Genomic DNA, 13,092 nt, shown 5'->3' on the forward strand with positions numbered 1-13,092 from the left:
ATAGAACCCCCCCTCTGATCATAGGTAGAAATCCCCTCTGATCATAGATAGGGCCCCCTGATCATTGATAGAACCCCCTCTCTGACCATATATAGAACCCCCCCTCTGACCTTAGATAGACACCCCTCTGATCATAGATAGAACCCCCCCTCTGATCATAGATATTACCCCCCTCTGATCATAAATAGAACCCCCCCTCTGACCTTAGATAAATCCCCCCTCTGATCATAAATAGAACACCCCCTCTGATCTTAGATAGAACCCCTCCTCTGATCATAGATAGAACCCCCACTCTGATCATAGATAGAACCCCCCCTCTGATCATGGAGAGAACCCCCCCGATCATAGATACCCCCCTCTCTGATCATAGACACAACACTCCCTCTGATCATAGAGAGAACCCCCCTGATCATAGATAGTACACCCCCTCTGATCATAGATATAACCCCCCCTCTGATCATAGATAGAAGGCCCCCCGGATGATAGATAGAACGCCCATCTGATCATAGATGGAACCCCCCCTCTGATCAGAGATAGAACACCCCCTCTGATCATAGATAGAACCCCCGCCTCTGATCATAGATAGAACACACCCCTCTGATCATAGATAAAAATCCCCCCTCTGATCATAGATAGAACCCCCCCTCTGACCATAGATAGAACCACCACCCTCTGATCATAGAGAGAGCCCCCCATGATCATAGATAGAATCCCCCCTCTGATCATAGAGAGAACCCCTCCCTGATCATAGATAGAACCCCCCCTCTGATGATAGATAGAACCCCCCCTCAGATCATGGATACACCCCCGCGTGATCACAGATAGAACGCCCCTCTAATCATAGATAGAACCCCCCTGATCATAGATAGCACACACCCACCATCATAGATAGAACCCGTGCCCTCTTATCATAGTTAGAACCCCCCCTCTGATCATAGATAGACCCCCCACCACGGATCACAGTTGGAACCCCCCACCTGATCATAGATAGAAACCCCCAATCATAGATAGAACCACCCCTGATCATAGATAGATCCCACCTCTGATCATACATAGAACCCGCCCCCTGATCATAGATAGAACCCCACTCTGATCATAGATAGAACCACCCCTCTGATCCTAGATAGATCCCCCCCTCTGATCATAGACAGAATCCCCCTCTGATCATAGATAGGAACCCCCCCGATCATTGATAGAACCCCCCATGTGACCATAGATAGAATTCCCCTGATCATAGATAGAAGCCCAGCTTTGATCATAGACAGAACCCACCCCTCTGATCATGGATAGAACGCCCCCTCTGATCATAGATAGACCCCCGACCACTGATCATATATAGAACCCCCCCTCTGATCATATATAAAACCCCCCCGAACATAGATAGTAACACCCCTCTGATCATAGATAGAACCCCTCCTGATCATAGATAGAACCCCCCTCTGATCATAGATAGAACCCATGCTGATCATAGATAGGACCCCCCATCTGATCATAGCTATAACCCCCCCTCCGATCATACATAGAACCCAGCCTGATCATAGTTAGGACCCCCCCTCTGATCATAGATAGAAACCCCCCTCTTATCATAGATTAAACACCCCCTGCTCATAGATAGAACCCCCCTCTGATCATAGATAGAACCCCACCCCCTCTGATCACAGTTAGAACCCCCCCTCTGATCCTACATAGAACCCCCCCAATCATAGATAGAACCACCCCTGATCATAGATAGAACCCACCTCTAATCATAGATAGAACCCGCCCCCTGATCATAGATAGAACCCCCCTTCTGATCATAGATAGCACCCACCCGATCATAGATAGAACCCTCCCTCTGATCCTAGATAGAACCCCCCCTCCGATCATAGCCAGAGTCCCCCTCTGATCATAGATAGAACCCCCATCTGATCACAGATAGAATCACTCTGATCATAAATAGTATCCCCAGCTCTGATCATAGACAGAACCCACCCCTCTGATCATGGATAGAACCCCCTCTCTGATCATAGATAGACCCCCCACCACTAATCATAGATAGAACCCCCCCTCTTATCATAGATAAAACCCCCTCTGATCATAGATAGAACCCCTCCTGATCATAGATAGAACCACCTCTGATCATAGATAGAACCCACGCTGATCATAGATAGACCCCCCACCACTGATCATAGATAGAACCCCCCCTCTTATCATAGATAAACCCCCCCGATCATAGATAGAATCACCCCTCTGATCATAGATAGAACCCCTCCTGATCATAGATAGATCCCCCCTTTGATCATAGATAGAACCCACGCTGATCATACATAGGACCCCCCATCTGATCATAGGTAGAACCCCCGCTCTGATCATACATAGAACCCACCCTGATCATAGTTTGGACCCCCCTCTGATCATAGATAGAACCCCCCTCTGATCATACGTAGAACCCCCCCGATCATAGATAGAACCCCGCTCTGATCATAGATAGAATCCCCCTTGATCATAGATAGAACCGCCCTCTGATCATAAATGGAACCACCACCGATCATAGATAGAACCCACCACTCTGATCATAGATAGAACCCCCCCCCACGCTGATCATAGATAGAACCCCCCCTCTGATCATGGGTATAACTCCCCTCTGATAATAGATAGAACCCCCTCTCTGATCATAGATAGAACCACCCCGATCATAGATAGAACCCCCCCTGATCATAGATAGAACGCCCCCTCTAATCATAAATAGAATACCCTGTGTAATGATATCAGAAAATAGTGATGTTATTTGCCTGTTTGATTATCATGTCTTACCAGCATAGTTGCCTGATTGATTACTTATGTCTGACCAGCAGAGGTCATGTGACAGAGACAAGCAGTTTGGTTGAGTTTCAGTTTCGTTCTAGATGCATCACCAGCATCGTCTCTCCTGTAAAGCTGTATAAAGAGTTGAACAGACTTTAGATTAAAAGACATTGGGCTAGATTTTCAGTTGCTTGCGCCAGCAGTTAGCGCCTTAAGAGAAGTGATTTTCGGGCGCTATGCGTGTAGCGCCTGGGCGCAGCGCAGTTTGCGCCCCGCCCCAAATTAAGTTGCCCGTTAGCGCCGGCGCAAAGTTTAGCGGCCGCCCGGATGCGCGCGCAGAAAAATGACGTCACATCCTCGTGCAACGCCCTTTGGCCGCCCCGAATCCAAACTTCAGTCGGACCGCCCGATTGTGCGGCTGGCGTCCAGTGCATTTGTAAAATGGAACGCAACACACCCTGGGGAGCGCAAATTAAAGGGCCCTCCTCCTGCACTATAATGGAAGGAACCAGTGTGTTGTGAATGGTGTATTTATGTTTCCGGACTCCTCCTCCTCCTCCTCCTCCTCCTCCTCCTCCTCCTCCTCCTCCTCCTCTTTCTTCGTCTTTTCCCCCCCAGACTCTGCCTTTGCAAATAAACACATGCACCCTTCCCCTTTAAGAGCTCACTGGCACCAGAGTGTCTGCCGTGCGCAGCGCTCTGCACCGCCGGCTTAGCGCCTAAAGATAGTAGTGGAACGCCTCTTTTAGCGCTCCACCAACCTCTTAGGGCGAAGCCACTGAATTTCCGGCAACGGGGCGCTACTTTGGGGCGGGCGCTAACTTCGGGCGGGCGCTAAGGTTAGCCCCCCAAAACTGTCTATACTGAAAATCTAGGCCATTCTCTTTCATAAATGTCTCGTCATTGAACCTACAAAGAAATCAATACATGGTGTCGGAAGTGATTGAAAGAGATGAAGAGAAAAAATCTGAAGTTAAATCAGCTCTCCACAAATTAGCAAGCCAAAAGAGAACATCGTTACTTACCATTAGAGAATAGCTAACGAAGTGAAAAATGGAAGGTTTACTCCCACTGGCGACACTTCAGTTGACAGGTAATGTGGCTGAAAATTGGAGAAGGTTCAAACAACGTGTGGGGTTGTATTTATCAGCAATCGGAGCTGACGAGAAAAGTAATAAAAGGAAATCGTCACTGTTCTTACATGTCGTGGGTGATGAAGCTCTGGAGGTGTATAATAACTTCACATTCGCTGCTAATGGAGACAAAATGAAGCTAGATAAAATAATGGAACAGTTTGAGGCCTACTGCATACCTAAACGTAACGTGACATTTGCGAGGCACAGATTTTTCACATGTGTACAGAAAACGGGAGAGACTATTGATCAGTATGTGACTGAACTGAGAAACAGAAGCAAATCATGTGTATTTGGGGGACTGACAGACTCGCTGATAAAAGACAGACTGGTGTGTGGTATTCTGGTTAATGGTCTAAGGGAAAGACTGCTAAGAGAGCAAGATCTAGACCTGGGAAAAGCCATAGCACTGTGTAGGGCTACAGAGACTGTGAAGTTGCAGGCAAAGGAGCTGTTCATTGACAATAGCTGCAACGTGGATGCAGTGAGAAAGAACGGATACAAACCGTTTAACAAAAAGAGCGCCAATGTGAAAAAAGAGGTGTGGCCAGCGAACGAAAATGAAAGGGACAATCGAAAGTCATGTATTCGATGCGGTGCACAGCATCCACCAAAAAAGTGTCCAGCATATGGTAAAACATGCAATAGTTGCAACAAAAACAACCATTATGCCCGTTGCTGTAAGAACCAAGCACAACAAAGCAAGGTCCATACAGTAGATGAAAGCGAGATAGAGGAGTTCTATGTAGATGTTGTGTCTGAAAACAAAAAAGAAGAAAGAGACTGGATGTTGACACTAAAAGTGAATGACATACACATTCCATTTAGATTGGATACTGGAGCACAAGTTAATGTGATATCAGAGACTGATTTTAAGAAAATTAGACCCAGACCAAAGATACATGGAATCAAAGTGAAAGTGACAGGATACTCAGGTACTGAAATACCAGTGAAAGGAAGATGCATTGTCAAAGTGACAAACAAGGACAGAGAGCACACATTAGCCTTAATCGTGGTGCCAAAGGAGGTGCAAGCCATACTAGGTTTAAAAGCCTGTGAGAGACTGAACCTGGTAAAGAGAGTCCTCGTTGTGGAAAGCGAAGGAGAGACAGTCTATGATGAACCCATGAAAGAGTACAAAGACCTATTTAAGGGTCTAGGCTGCATTCCAGGAGAAAACACGATCAAAGTAGATAAAAGTATGACACCGGTCATACATCCATGCAGAAAAGTTCCGTTTGCTCTTCAAAAGCAACTGAAGGTAGAGTTGGACAGGATGGAAAGCCTGAACGTGATTCAGAAGATAGATGAGCCAACTGAGTGGGTGAGTTCCCTCGTTGTAGTGGACAAAATGAATGGAAAGCTCAGAATTTGCCTGGATCCAAGAGATCTAATCAGAGCAATAAAGAGAGAGCACTTCAAGCTTTCTACACATGAGGAAATCATGGCACAGTTTGCAAATGCAAACTATTTCAGCAAGTTAGATGCATCATCAGGATTTTGGCAGATGAAGCTGGACGAAGCAAGTTCAAGACTGTGCACGTTCAACTGTCCATTTGGCAGATACAGATTCCTAAGGTTACCATTTGGCATTGCCTCAGCTCCTGAAGTGTATCACAAGACTATCCATATGATCTATGAGCACCTGGAGGGAGTTGATACATCAATGGATGACATCATAGTATGGGGAACCACGAGAACTGAGCATGACGAGAGACTGAAAAAAGTGCTGGAAGCAACAAGGAAAACAAACCTGAAGCTGAATAGAGAGAAATGCCAGCTCGGGGTGACAGCACTGACATTCGTGGGAGATATCCTTAGCAGTGAGGGCATCAGACCAGATCCCAGAAAGGTGTCCGCCATTGAGAATATGCCAAAGCCACAATGCAAAAAGGACGTGCAGAGGTTTAATGGAATGATCAACTAAATGGGGAAATTCATATCCAACCTCTCAGAAAAGATGGCGCCACTGAGAAGACTAACTGAAAAGAACATAGAATGGGAATGGAATCATGAGCATGAGAAGTCATGGAGCGATCTAAAGAAACTGCTCACAGAGGAACCAGTTCTGAGGTTTTATGACCCAGTGAGACCCATCAAGATATCATCAGATGCATCACAGAGTGGGCTCGGTGCCGTTCTTCTGCAAAAATATGACTACTGGCAACCTATTGTATATGCATCGCGCCCAATGACAGACGCGGAGACGCGATATGCTCAAATAGAAATGGAGCTGCTCAGCATCACATACGCCTGTGAAAGATTTCACCAGTTTGTGGCAGGACAAGCAATCAGTGTAGAGACTGACCATAAGCCCTTGATTGCATTGTTCCAAAAGCCACTAAATAGCTGTCCGCTTAGAATACAAAGAATGATGATCAGGCCGCAACGCTATACACTGAATGTTGCGTACACACCGGGTAAGCTGATGTATACAGCAGACACGTTGTCCAGAGCTGTTGACCCAAGTGAGCCCGCAAACACCACAATGGATGAAAAAGTGAACGCCTATGTGGACATGATCACAAGTGCACTGCCCATAGCAGATGTAAAAATGGAGCTTATAAAGACTGAGACAAACAAAGATGAAACAATGAGACGACTGAGGAAAAGCATCTTGGATGGCTGGCCCAACATGAAGCAAGACTGCTCACCTGACATGGCAGAGTACTGGAACTGCAGGGCGGAACTATCAGTGGTCGAAGACATCATCTACAAAGGAAGTAAAATAGTTATCCCAAAGAGTCTGAGAAAAGAGATGTTAAAAAAGATCCATGGAGGACATCTGGGAATCGAAAAGTGTAAGAAAAGAGCAAGAGAGGTGATGTACTGGCCACGAATCAACCAAGATGTGACAAATGAGGTGTCAAACTGCACAATATGCCTGAAATATCGAGCAAGCAATCCGGTAGAACCACTAAAGCCACACCCAGCACCAGACAGACCTTACCAGAAGGTAGGCGCTGACCTATTCATATATCAAGGGAAGGACTATCTTGTAGTCACAGACTATTACTCCCTGTATCCAGAGGTTTGTAGACTGTACACCACCACTGCAGATGCTGTGATAACATGTATGAAAGCCATATTCTCCAGACATGGCGTGGCAAGCGAGGTCTTCACAGACAACGGACCCCAGTTTTACAATGAAAGTTTCCGACACTTTGCCAAAGAGTGGGACTTTGTCCACAAAACGTCAAGTCCTCACTATCCACAGTCCAATGGACTAGTGGAAAAATCGGTCCAGACAGTGAAAAGATTGATGTACAAGGCAAATGACAGTGGAACTGACTTCTACCAAAGCATGCTTGTATACCGCACAACGCCGCTCGAGTGTGGTAAGTCACCAGCCCAACTCCTTATCGGACGTCGGCTAAGGTCAAACCTACCCATCCCGGAGAACCTCCTGAAAACAAAAGAGGGGGAGAAAGTGAGGAAGTTCAAAGAGCAACAGAAAGAAAAGCAAAAGTACTACTAAGACAGAGGAACACAAAACCTACCTGAACTCCACACTGGTGACCAAGTAAGGTTCAAAGAGAAAGCAAACACATGGACTCAGAAGGGAACTGTCCTGAGTGAAGTTCAACCAAGATCATACACCATTCAGACAGATGAGGGTGCTGTTCTGAGAAGAAATCGTCGAGATCTTCTCATGGGACCAGCCACAGCAAGTCAGAATACTGATACTGTTGAACAACCTGATCACACAGCTGAGAAACCATCATCTGAGGCAACAACTCAGAGTCAAGGACAATCAATCAGAAAATCCTCAAGACACGTGAAGCCTCCTGAGAGACTCATTGAGCAAATTTAAGGACTATTGTTATAGAAGGAAGTAATGTTATCTTATTCTTTCTTCAAGTTCTAGTGTATTTACATATATCATGTGAACATACAAAGCAAGGTTAAAAAACCTTGATCATGATAATGATAATGTAAGTTCATTAAGTGTTACAGTTAAAATGCAGATTAATACAAAGAAAACATGTTGTTAGTTAAAAGTAAAATACTTTTGTTTTAAGAAAAGGACATGTAATGATATCAGCAAATAGTGATGTTATTTGCCTGTTTGATTATCATGTCTTACCAGCATAGTTGCCTGATTGATTACTTATGCCTGACCAGCAGAGGTCATGTGAGAGACAAGCAGTTTGGTTGAGTTTCAGTTTTTTTCTAGATGCATCACTAGCATCGTGTCTCCTGTAAAGCTGTATAAAGAGTTGAACAGACTTTAGATTAAAAGACATTCTCTTTCATAAATGTCTCGTCATTGAATCCACAAGGAAATCAATACACCCTGATCATAGATAGAACCCCCCTGATCATAGAGAGAACCCCCCCTCTGATCATGGATAGAACCCCCCCTCTGATCATAGATAGAACCGCACCTCTGATCATAGATAGATACCCCCGATCACTGATAGAACCCACCCTCTGATCATAGAGAGAGCCCCCCCTGATCATTGATAGAACACCCTCTCTGATCATAGATAGAACCCCCCGCTCTGATCATAGATTGAACCCCCCGCTCTGATCATAGATAGAACCCCCGCTCTGATCATAGATAGAAGCCCCCCTCTGATTATATATAGACTCCCCCCTCTGATCATAGATAGAACCACCCCCCTCTGATCATAGATAGAATCCCCCCTCTGATCGTGGATAGAACCCCCCCTCTGATCATAGATAGAACCCCCCCTCTGATCACAGTTAGAACCCCCCCTCTGATCATAGATAGATCCACCCCTGATCATAGATAGAACCCGCCCCCTGATCATAGATAGAACCCCCCTCTGATCATAGATAGAACCCCCCTTCTGATCATAGATAGCACCCACCCAATCATAGATAGAACCCCCCCTCTGATCATAGATAGAAACCCCCCCTGATCATAGATAGAACCCCCACCTGATCATAGATAGAATTCCCCTGATCATAGATAGAACCCCCCGCTCTGAACATAGACAGAACCCACCCCTCTGATCATGGATAGAACACCCACTCTGATCATAGATAGACCCCCCACCACTGATCATAGATAGAACCCCCCTCTTATCATAGATAACCCCCCCCGATCATAGATAGAAACACCCCTCTGATCATAGATAGAACCCCTCCTGATTATAGATAGGCCCCCCCTTCTGATCATAGGTAGAACCCCCCTCTGATCATACATAGAACCCACCCTGATCATAGTTAGGACACCCCCTCTGATCATAGATAGAACCACCCCTCTGACCATAGATAGAACCCCACTCTGATCATACATGGACCCCCCCCCGATCATAGATAGAACCCCCCTCTGGTCATAGATAGAACCCCCACTCTGATCATAGATAGAATCCCCCTTGACCATAGATAGAACCCCCCCTCTGATCATAGATAGAACACCCATCTCTGATCATAGATAGAAATCCCCCCTCTGATCATAGATAGAAACCCCCCTCTGACCATAGATAGAACCACCACCCTCTGATCATAGAGAGAGCCCCCTCTGATCATAGATAGAAACCCCACTCTGATCATAGATAGAACGACCCATGATCATGGATCGAACCCCCCTGATCATAGATAGAACCCCCCTCTGATCATAGATAGAAACCCCTGATCATAGATGGAGCCCCCCTGATCATAGCTAGAACACTCCCTCTGATCATGGATAGAACACTCCCTCTGATCATAGATAGAATACCCCCTCTGATCATAGATAGAACCCCCCTCTGATCATAGATAGAACCCCCCCCTGATCAAAGATAGGGGCCCCCCTGATCATTGATAGAACCCCCTCTCTGATCATAGATAGAGCCCCCCTCTGACCTTAGATAGAACCCCCCTCTGATCATAGATAGAACCCCCCCCTGATCATAGATAGAACCCCCCCTCTGATCATAGATAGAAACCCCCTCTGACCATAGATAGAACCCCCCTCTGATCATGGATAGATCCCCCCACTCTGATCATAGATAGAACCCACCCTCTGATCATAGATACCCCCCTCTCTGATCATAGATACAACCCTCCCTCTGATCATAGAGAGAACACCCCCGACCATAGATACTGCACCCCCTCTGATCATAGATATAACCCCCCTTCTGATCATAGATAGAAGCCCCCCCGGATGATAGATAGAACGCCCATCTGATCATAGATAGAACCCCCTCTCTGATCAGAAATAGAACACCCCCTCTGATCATAGATAGAACCCCCCCTCTGATCATAGATAGACATTCCCCTCTGATCATAGATAGAAATCCCCCCTCTGATCATAGATAGAACCCCCCCTCTGACCATAGATAGAACCACCACCCTCTGATCATAGAGAGAGCCCCCCCGATCAGAGATAGAATCCCCCCTCTGATCATAGAGAGAACCCCTCCCTGATCATAGATAGAAACCCCCTCTGATGAGAGATAGAACCCCCCCTCTGATCAAGGATACAACCCCCCGTGATCACAGATAGAACTCCCCTCTAATCATAGATAGAATCCCCCTGATCATAGAGAGCACACCCCCCCCATCATAGATAGAATCCGTGCCCTCTGATCATAGTTAGAACCCCCCCTCTGATCATAGATAAAACCCCCACCACTGATCATAGATAGAACCCCCCCTCTTATCATAGATAGGAACCCCCAATCATAGATTGAAACACCCCTCTGATCATAGATAGAACCCCTCCTGATCATAGATAGAACCCCACTCTGATCATAGATAGAACCCACGCTGATCATAGATAGGACCCCCCACCTGATCATCGGTAGAACCCCCCCTCTGATTATACATAGAACCCACCTTGATCATAGTTAGGACCCCCCCTCTGATCATAGATAGAACCCCCCCTCTGACCATAGATAGAACCCCCCCTCTGATCATACATAGAACTGACCGAGCATAGATAGAACCCCCCTCTGATCATAGATAGAACCCCCACTCTGATCATAGATAGAATCCCCCTTGATCATAGATAGAACCGCCCTCTGATCATAGACGGAACCACCCCCGATCATCGATAGAACCCACCACTCTGATCATAGATAGAACCCGCCCCCCCTCTCTGATCATAGATAGAACCCCCCCTCTGATCATGGGTATAACTCCCTTCTGCTAATATATAGAACACCCCCTCTGATCATAGTTCGAACCACCCCTGATCATAGATAGAACCCCCCCCTCTGATCATAGATAGAATCCCCTGATCATTGATAGAACCCCCCTGATCATAGAGAGAACCCCCGCTCTGATCATGGATAGAATCCCCCCTCTGATCATAGATAGAACCCCCCCTCTGATCATAGATAGATACCCCCGATCACTGATAGAACCCACCCTCTGATCAGAGATAGAACCCCCCCTCTGAACTTAGATAGAACACCCCTCTGATCATAGAGAGAACCCCCGCTCTGATCATAGATAGAACCCCCCCCGATCAAAAATAGAACCCCCCCTCTGATCATAGATAGAACCACCCCTCTGATTATAGATAGACTGCCCCCTCTGATCATAGATAGAACCACCCCCCTCTGATCATGGATAGAATCCCCCCTCTGATTGTGGACAGAACCCCCCCTCTGATCATAGATAGAACCCCCCCTTCTGATCACAGTTAGAATCCCCCTCTGATCATAGATAGAACCCCCCCAATCATAGATAGAACCACCCCTGATCATAGATAGAACCCACTTCTGATCATAGATAGAACCCACCTTGATCATAGATAGAACCCCCCTCTGATCATAGATAGAACCCCCCTTCTGATCAAAAAAAGAATCCCCCCCTGATCATAGATAGAACCCCCCATCTGATCATAGATAGAATCCCCCTGATCATAGATAGAACCACCCGCTCTGATCATAGAGAAAACCCACCCCTCTGATCATGGATAGAACACCCCCTCTGATCATAGATAGACCCCCCACCACTGATCATAGATAGAACCCACCCTCTGATCATAGATAGAATCCCTCCTGATCATAGATAGAACCCCGCTCTGATCATAGATAGAACCCACCCTCTGATCATAGATACCCCCCTCTCTGATCATAGATACAACCCTCCCTCTGATCAAAGAGAGAACCCCCCCGACCATAGATAGCGCACCCCCTCTGATCATAGATATAACCCCCCTTCTGATCATAGATAGAAGCACCCCCGGATGATAGATAGAATGCCCTTCAGATCATAGATAGAATCCCCCGTCTGATCAGAGATAGAACACCCCCTCTGATCATAGATAGAAACCCCCCTCTGATCATAGATAGAACACTCCCCTCTGACCATAGATAGAAATCCCCCCTCTGATCATAGACAGAACTGCCCCTCTGACCCCCCCTCTGATCATAGAGAGAACCCCTCCCTGATGATAGATAGAACCCCCCCTCTGATCATGTATACAACCCCCCGTGATCACAGATAGAACACCCCTCTAATCATAGATAGAACACCCCTGATCATAGATAGCACACAGCCCCCATCATAGATAGAAGCCGTGCCCCCTGATCATAGGTAGAACCCCCCCTCTGATCATAGATAGACCCCCCACCACTGATCATAGATAGAACCACCCCTCATATCATAGATAGAACCCCCCCAATCATAGATTGAAACACCCCTCTGATCATAGATAGAACCCCTCCTGATCATAGATAGAACCCCACTCTGATCATAGATAGAACCCACGCTGATCATAGATAGGACCCCCCCTCTGATCATAGATAGAACCCCCCTCTGATCATAGATAGAATCCCCCTTGATCATAGATAGAACCGCACTCTGATCATAGATGGAATCACCCCCGATCATCGATAGAACCCACCACTCTGATCATAGATAGAACCCACCCCCCATCTCTGATCATAGATAGAACCCCCCCCTCTGATCATGGGTATAACTCCCCTCTGCTAATAGATAGAACCCCCCCTCTGATCATAGTTAGAACCACCCCTGATCATAGATAGAACCCCCCCTGATCATAGATAGAACACCCCCTATGATCATAGATAGAATCCCCTGATCATAGATAGAACCCCCCTGATCATAGAGAGAACCCCCCCCCCCCCGATCATGGATAGAACCCCCCCCTCTGGTCATAGATAGAAACCCCCTCTGATCATAGATAGATACCCACCCTCTGATCATAGATAGAGCCCCCCTGATGATTGATAGAACCCCCTCTCTG

The sequence above is a fragment of the Somniosus microcephalus genome, chromosome 8, assembly GCF_052327205.1.
Source record: "Somniosus microcephalus isolate GS21.2 chromosome 8, FLI_Smic_1.0, whole genome shotgun sequence".
NCBI lineage: Eukaryota > Metazoa > Chordata > Chondrichthyes > Squaliformes > Somniosidae > Somniosus > Somniosus microcephalus.